This window comes from Calypte anna, chromosome 12 (genome assembly GCF_003957555.1).
Source record: "Calypte anna isolate BGI_N300 chromosome 12, bCalAnn1_v1.p, whole genome shotgun sequence".
Classification (NCBI taxonomy): domain Eukaryota; kingdom Metazoa; phylum Chordata; class Aves; order Apodiformes; family Trochilidae; genus Calypte; species Calypte anna.
This window is the reverse complement of record NC_044258.1, coordinates 6807439-6813438: the sequence shown is the minus strand read 5'-3', so window position 1 is coordinate 6813438 and position 6000 is coordinate 6807439. Positions and strand designations below refer to the sequence as shown.

Sequence of the window (6000 nt, the reverse complement as noted above, 5' to 3'; positions counted from 1 at the left end):
AAGCCTATCAGTTATGAGTCACTGTTTATTTACAAAATGCACGCAAATGGTATCAATAGAGGGTAACACTGTCACCAGCACTGGTGTTTGGACACAGGCTGTGCTTGCAGAGCAGAGTCAGAGTAGTTGCACAACCTCAGTAAGTAGTCACCCACTAGCCAGACATCTCAGTTTGCCCACCAGACCTATTGCTGTAGGCCAATGACTTGACTGTGGTTGCTTTTCCTATGTAAAGGGTTTAATTTTCCTGTTGCAAAGGTGGTTTAGCACATGTGGACTATGTATCCTCTTCCAGCCTCCTCTACTGCATAAAAGCATTAGGTCAAAAGCTGCAAGAGCATCACATCTACACAGCTGTATTTCACTTAGGAAGGAGAGGGGCTGTACAAAATATGTTTAAATTAAAACAATTTGATGAGTTTATGAGTGATTTATTGGTTTATTTTTAAGTCTTCTCTCCACAGCCTAAGCTCAGAGCATGCATTGTGAGTGTCAATGTCACCAGCTGAGCAGCAACCATGGTTCAGAGACAGTGTCTGGTGCAGCACCACACTGAACAAGGACATTGACCTAGGTAAGAGTTTATGGTGTGATTGGCACCAGGAATCTTTACCTTATAATTATATCATGTGGAGGTGAGATGAGGGTGTATCTTACAGCAGCAAGGAAATGTGCAAGAAACTTTTATAGAGCACTTGCAGTAAAATCATGGCTTTTCTGTTTGATTGAAGTTGTAAGAACAAGGCAGCCCACTCCAGAGGTGTGACAGAGGATCTGCTCTAGCATGGTTCTGAGCTAAGATAACAAACAACAGGTAGACACAAGTAGCTGCTGGGCTAGCACAAGAGAGTTGGGAGTCTTTGTTTATAACTAATGTGAATAACTCATAGTGGAAGATTGTCTCTACTCTTCTTCTTTGGGCCATTTTTATCCATGACACCAATGATTGCAACACCAATGTGACTAATCCTGGGGATTTATCTAAGACGTCTGTTTCGTTGGAAGTTACACTGCTTGTGTGTACAGTGTGTTGTAATACTTTACAAACAAGAAGCAGAGGAGCCCTGTGTGGAGGTGTCTGATCTTTTCGGAGGTGGTGGCCGAGACGAGAGAAAAGGAAGAACTAAGCATATGAGACACTTTGAGAAACAAGGCTGTACAATTCCACACCACCAGGTGAGGATTTGTTTGCAATTTTGTAAGCAAAATTGGGCCTCAGACACTTGAGTCTTGGTTGACTGTATGTAATGAGCAAGTCAAACCAAACATCCACCCAACTAGCAGCAGACACTAAGGGAAGGTGCTGGTGGGCACTATGTTCCTGGCAATCCCCTGAGCCAGAGGATACAGCCCAGGACATAAATGTGCTGGTCAACCTGATCTGTGTTGACCTGCCTAACTCTATTATGAATTTGTTTCGTTTAGATCCAGAGCTTGGCAATGATTTAACCATTTCTTTAATATATGGAAGTGAATATCCTTGAAATAAATTAGCATTGTTTGTTCAATATAAGCTGCACTCTCCTGCCCTCTAAACTCTAGGATAACATCACACTGCCATAAGACTTGCTCGTCTTTACAGCTCACAGTTTGCAAGGCATAAGGTTTCATTTTGGCTTATGTATCCTGTAATGTCAACAGTGTGTATTTCTGACATCTTTTGTCATGGTATAAGTATGTTGTGCTGGAAGGTTTCTCCCTGGAGGTCAAGACAGTTGCAGATGAAATAGCCTGTTCCTCCCTGTCCAGTCCCTTACTGTGCCTCTGCAATTTCTAAGAAATGTTTGTTGATGGAAAAGTGTCCTTGGAGTAAACTGACAGAACTAAATTCTGCCCATCATAATTGTTCAAGAAGTTTCCTTAGCAAGGGGGGGTCCTTCTCCTCTGCCTTCTAGGTGCATTGTGGTGCACCTAGGTTTGTGCTGGGGACCATTCCTGGGCACAAGGAAAGCAACACACTGGAAGCTCTTTGCATCCAGGTCTCCTGCCTTCTGAAGTTGGACACTGGCTCTCTTCAGGTGAATACAAAATACTGAGAGACACGTAATTAAAATAGCAGGCATTGGAAACAAGTGGCCTGACACCTCAGCCCTAATTATGACAAGTGTTCAGCCACTGCCTGCATTTGGCAGAGGTGGAGTCACCTGTGAACAAAGCACCCAGCTGTAACCAGTGCTTGGCCATTCTCCAGCACTTAGTGCAGCACTTCTCTGGGCAGGCAGTGCCTTTCTCACACTAGTCCTCCAGGGAAGTCCCTCACAAAAGACAAGTTTCAGTGGATCACTTCCTCATTCTGCTCTTCTGCTTCTACTTGCACATGTTAAAAGTTATCATGAGATTGAAAACTGGGCAGTAGCTATGAGGCTCTTGAGCTGGTGTAAGTATGAATGTGGCTATGGTGGAGGCTGTGGAGCCTGCTCAAACTGAGGGTTTGGTCCTTCTGTGAAGCACTGGTTATTCAAGAAAACAAGGAGTCTGTTAGGAACAGTGGAGTATGATATTCCCCTTGCTCTCCTCCTGGCTACTTGGAGCATCCCAAAGCTCAGCAGATATTTTCCATTTGGCTGTGGTATCAGACTGTATAGATAACTATCCCATACCAGGCTGAGCAGGAGGTTTGTGTGAGTCTCCCTTTAGGCTGGTCAGGACTTTGATATGTTCTGCCTTCCCTTCCCAGATGCTTCTTTCTGTGCTTCAGTGAAGCTTCAGTGAAGCCAGGTATGGCATCACTTTTGGTTTTCTCTTTGGAAGAGTAAGCAAAGCAGGAGGCCAAAAGCCAGCTACTTAAAACATATTCCTCTCCTGTGACTGGGAAAAAAAATCTCTACTTCAGACTCAGGCATCCACTGTTTGCATTGCTCATTCTCCTGGCAGGTGCCATGGGCTTTGTCTGCCTCACTTGGTTCAAGTCTGTCCTTTCTGATATTTCTATATTTTAAAACACTTGATATGGTGTTCTTTCCTCCCATAGATCCTGGATTCCAGCTGCTGCCTGCATCTCCTGGAGCTGATAAAAAAGATCTCATACAGTGGGTCAAGGTACAGTAATAGACAAGAATGTTCTCTGTCTTGATAAGGCTTGGTTTATTTATCAGGTGCCTTGTGGACTTGGCATTGAACTGAAAGGCAGAGGCAGAGGAATGTCTTTGTTTTCCAAAAGAGGGAGTACATCTGACCAAGAAAACCAGGGCTAGGTGACCTCTGGGAAATACATTCTTCTGAGAAGGCTCGAGGTACTTCAGGGGACAGTGACTTCTCTGACACCTCAGGATATCTCAAAGCAGCACATCTCAAACTCTCTGCAGCTCTAGCATCTATCTTTTTTTTAACTCCTTGTGACAACTAGTTCCTTTCTTCCCCTTTCTGCTTTTGCAGGAGAAAAAGGAACAGGTCACTTTCTGAAACAAAGTTGGGAGAGGTGTGTGCAATCACTGCTGAGTCCTGCCTCTCCACCCTGAAGTCTTGGACCCACTGTCAGCAACTGCATGGTGCTTGCTTGTGGGAACACTTGGTGAGCTTCACCCCCAGAGCAAGCCTAAATTGCAGAAGATTTTCTGGAGATAAAGTGAAAGCCAAATGCTAAATACAGATCCTTTTCAAGGGTCAGAACATGTTAGGAACTGGCTTGTTAGTTGAATCTATGTTTTCGGTGGATGATTCACATCCATTTGTAAAAGTTTGAAGCTGAACAGTGAAATACCCTCTGCTCCTTCCATTTCCCAGTACTGAATGCAGTTAAATGCATGTTAAAACTCTATTATGGCATTTTGAAGGACTCACACTTAAACTATTCTATAGCAGAAAAACTGTACAGTAACGTTCGTGCTGCTCCCTTGTCCTGCCTCTGGTGAATCTCCCTCTGCTGACAAGCTCTCTCTTCATTGGCACGATAGCAGCAAACCTGCTTTTAGCACAGCTTCCAAACTCAGCCAATGCTTAGCACAGATTGGGAAGGAACAGTAAGCCAGGACTGCTAACAAGGTGAGCTCAGGGGTTGTTCTGGGCTCTCAGCTGTCTGCTGGGTCTCTGTCACCTTAGAAATAGCTTCCCCTGTTACAGAGCTGGCAAAATGCTACAGCCAACCTGCCTCACACTAGGCTGCAAGAGAGAGAGAGAAAAGAGAGAGAAGTGGGAGCTCAGATACCAGGTACCATAGATGGGTCCTTTGCATTGATCCTGCTGGCATGAAAAGAGTTTATGCCATGCAAAGGCTTGCTGCAGTGTGTTCCAACAAGGGAAGCACTTTCCCCTTGTTGGCAGAAGTATGCATAGCCCTTTTGAAAGGTTAGTTTGCTACCAAGGAGCTTTTCCATCTGCATGACAGATCTCCGGGCATATGAGGAGTTCTCGTTCACAAATCTTTAAATGCTGGCCTGAAGGAGCTTTATCAGTATTGTGGTAGTGCCTGGGTCAGTATAGTTTATGTCAAACATGTAAAGCTGGCTCAGGAAAAACTGTTGCAAGTTCTCCAAATCCAGAGAGGATATTTCAGGGCAAATTATTTCATGTACCCCCTTCTCTTTCTTGTAAAATACAGGAAGCAAAGGGCAAAATGTCTTCCTCCCAGTCAAAACTCCTCCAGGGCTTGAGGGCACAATGCAGCCAGTGCCAGGGAGGGAGCACTCTTAAAGGTCAGAGCACATCACAGCACCACGTGCCTGGAGCACAGGGGTGCCTGGTGGCTGTGACGAAGTTTATGACAACCTATATCAGGCACAGCTTGACTGTCCTGGTCTGCTGGGCTGGGCTGAGCTGTGTGCTGGGCTCCTCTGAGAGTGGTTGATCTTTCACCTTAGGGTTCTCATGGAGCAAAAATACCATTAGTGCCTGAGGAGACTAGAAATTACAGCTGTGGACTCCAGCAGTGTTTAGAGATGGGAGTATTTTGCTTGGCTTTTAAAGAATGTGCAGCCTAGGCTTGTAAGATGCTTCTCACAATCACAAAAACTTCAGAAATGGGGGGCATTGAGATGCCCAAAGCTGCAGAAGTCCCCAGTCCTCCCTGTGGACCCACTCCTGGATGCAGCTAGATACAGCAAGCTCTTCTCATGGCGTACAGCTGTTCAGCACAGCTTTATTGACTTCTCTTTTCTGAACCCCACCACCACTGGCTCTGGGAGTGAAAAAGCAACAAAGGCTCTTCAGAAATTTCTCCTTTCTGCCAGGTAACTGCCCTGTGGCATGGGCACCGTGTTAACATCTGAGAATGTCCCATAAGAATCTGTAGTTCACACCAGCTGGTACCAGTCAGCCCTTGTCTGGTGTTTGGCAGGTCCAAATCTGCTTGGCAAGAGCAATGGTTGCTGAAGAAAGCCCGAGTCCAGATGTGAGTGAATGGGTTTAAAGAGAGCCAGCACCACCTGAAATCTCCTTCTTCTCTTCCTGTGGCTGTAGGTGATGAGGGGCTGGACAGAGTGACCAGAGCCTAATAGAGGGGGAAATAAATAGGGTTTAATAGAGTTGGTAAGAAATAGAGCCTAGAAGAGTTAGTAATAAAGGCAGCCAAATTTTATTAGTAATTAACTGTCTGGACAGTAAACCTTTTCCAGTTGTCCTCTTCTGTTTAGACAGTGGGAAACACTGCTCTTACCTAGTTCTGTGGCTTTAATGTTTCCACTTGTTCTTTAGGAGTTTCAGCAAGACAGACAGTGGAGCTCAAACCTGCACCTGTGTCTTGGGAGTGCCAAAAGTCCAGCAAAGGCTGAGCTTCTGTTGGCCCTGCACAGAGGAGCAGCCAGGCACCTCTTTCTCTGATGATGAGATTTTGGAAGGGGAAATGATCTGTGCAAGCAGGCAGCTGGTGGGAGTGGTGGGCAGTGGCTACATCACCTTCATGGTTCTGTCTGCCTTGAAAATATGAAGTTCTGCTGTCTCCCAGTGCAGTGAAATTTACTGCAGAAGGGTCTGGCTTTGGTAACTCACAAGGCTGTTCAGAGAGGAGAAGGAAGCTGTAGGAGAAAGGGTTAGATGGATGCTACAGACTTAATGTTGCAAACTGGT

The 6000-nt window shown here is 45.4% G+C and overlaps 1 protein-coding gene across 1 annotated transcript in view; it reads left to right on the top strand.

The window, feature by feature from the left end:
• The first annotated feature begins 1100 nt into the window (after positions 1-1100).
• Positions 1101-6000, top strand: part of POC1A (POC1 centriolar protein A) — a 61006-nt gene continuing 56106 nt past the window's right edge. The window contains exons 1-2 of the mRNA XM_030458707.1: positions 1101-1176; positions 2972-3039. The gene's annotated coding sequence lies outside the window, so the exon portion shown is untranslated. The remainder of the gene's footprint in view (positions 1177-2971; positions 3040-6000) is intronic.